The following is a 2499-nucleotide window of genomic DNA, read 5'->3' on the forward strand; positions in this document are numbered from 1 at the left end:
GTCTCGCGGTTGCAAGATGCGCTGTTTCGCTGCCAAGTAGAGCGCCACGTGGCGTCACCTCGTTAAAGGAATAGAGCATCAATTTATCTCCATTTGCCTTTTTTTCCAGCTCCCTCATAGTATATGACGTCACCCCTCCACATGACTGATTGATCCGGTTCGATTCCATATTTGGTTCACACCCCAGGTCTGCAATCTAACCGTTGGATTAGAATCTTTCTTCCAAGCATACGGCCTGTATTTCCGGTTATGGAGGTTCGTTCTATTCTGTCGTCATCCGAAACGAAGATTCTAATTGTGTGGTTCTGAAGATACAGCCGGGTTTATTTCATTGGCCTCTTTGTTGCTTGCCACATGGGATACAGTCTCGCCTGGACCGGTCCTCGCTGTCTCATTGATAATGGGAGTTACGAACAAAACTAATTATTTAATTAATAAGCATAATTAATGAATATCCCATTCTTTGGTTCTGGCCCTGTGGGCCCCTTGATTAGATCTACACCATAGGTATCCGTTTGATAAGCAAGCAGGGCCCACGCTTTATCTTATCACAGCATGGTGGGACACTTGTTGAGTGATTTATATTCTTTTGTCTCTCGGTGGGCAAAATAATTAAATAAAAACAAAATATTGGCGGGTATAATACTCATCCGACTCAACCTTTCACCTTCAGCTTCTTAAGGTGGTGTTTGGTTGCGCTGCCGTTTCTCTGTTGCATTTTTTCAGAAAACAGCAATATAATGATTTTATGTATTCTCAGAAAATGGTAATGTTTGGAGGTGCTTGATTTCATTGACTCCAAAAATTATGCCACGTCCAATCCATGTCAGAAATCATGCATTTTGCAATGTTTAGAGAACGCAAAAAGACGTAAAAAATAGCATTTCCTGAATTCGTCTGCTTTTTTTAATCGATGTGTTTTCTGTTTTTTGTTTTTCAATGTGTTTTTTGAACCAAACAGCAGATTTGACGATTGAAGGCAAAACGGCAAAACCAGTCTCGTTGATTTGGCTGCTCCTCTCGATAGATGATATATTGGTGTCGTTTCCGGCAATGAAACCAAACACTTCGTAAAAAGCTCATAACCTCTTATGTTTGCAAAAGCTCGGGATTTTTGCTTTCAAAGCAAAATTCACATTATAATCAACTTTTGCTTTTGAGCTTTGCGCCATGAAAATTAAAATTGAGCCCAAAAAATGTTTGGACCATTTGGCAACAGTCCCTTTTTAATGAATCATTATAATCTCTGAAACACTTCTTCTAAGCCCCAAAATTATTGAGGCTTTATGCTTTTTGACATTGAGAGTAGGAATCTTAAAATTGTCCATATGCACCTTTATCCATCAAAAGACATAAAAAAGTTTTAGTTCAGCACCTAGCGTTTGATGACGGCTGAAGTTGCTGAACCGAAAGACTTGTTGCTTTGTCTTTTAGTTATTTATTATTATTAGGGTAAATTCTAAAGACCCCTTGTATTATGGGATCTATGACAAAGGCCCCCTGTATTTGGTTTTGCGACAAAGACCCCCTTTCGTTAGTCTTTTGTTGAAGCATGCCGTTGTAATATTTTTTAATCTCCATATTACCCTTGTATTGGAAGGAAAACACTATTCATCTTCCCCGAATTCACAATATACGAACAACAGCGATAGTAGTTGTTGTAGCGGTGGTAAATTTCCATTGAAGTCCTCCCTCTCTCTCCACCCGATCTCTCTTCTTCCCCTTCCCCTTTCTCTCCTCCCCTTTCTTCTTCCTGATTTCCTCTGTTTTCCATTCCTTGTAGATAGAGAGAGAATTGGTTTCATTAAGCTGGGATGGGGACTAGAGGTTTGTTTTAAAATTGCAGCTCTAGCCGCTCCATGGTTGTGAGAAAAGTCTCGATATTGAGGGTGAAGTCCCCTGAAAATTCTACCATTCGATCTAAATGCGAGTAACTTTCCTTTTATCGTTGCAGAACGGATGGTTCCAGTAACGAGGATCCGATCCTTCAGAGTGTTCAGACTCTTCTATATATCCTCTTTTCCAAAAGCATCACCTGGATTCGTTTGAGACCGCAAACTAGAAGAAGACTGCAAGGAAAAGGATTAGAACCCTAGTATCTGAAAGTTTTTATCTTCATCTTGAAAACCTCTCAAAGAAGAAAAGAGAAGAGATTAAAACGTCAACACATTGTGGAAAATTATCTCTTGAACCATTCAAATCGGCATTGCTTGCAAGGTGTATGTGTTGTTGTCCCAGAACAAGAGAGACTCGCTTAATCTTCCGAGTTTCGGAGATGGATGCAAACAAGACTCAAACTTGGAGAATCATTGTTTGTGCCAAGGCCAAAAGTACAATTATATTGTAAAGATCTATGCTATCTTCAAAAGCTTATGTGATGCAAGAAACGATCAAAACTTTAATAAAGTGAAACCAGACCCTATTCAAATTCTACGAAAGATTGATAGTTATTACACCATTAAGAACATTGAGCTTCAAATTTTGAATTCATTACAACTA

The sequence above is a fragment of the Nelumbo lutea genome, chromosome 2 (assembly GCF_056320005.1).
Source record: "Nelumbo lutea isolate HS-2025 chromosome 2, American lotus-T2T, whole genome shotgun sequence".
NCBI classification, from domain to species: Eukaryota; Viridiplantae; Streptophyta; class Magnoliopsida; order Proteales; family Nelumbonaceae; genus Nelumbo; species Nelumbo lutea.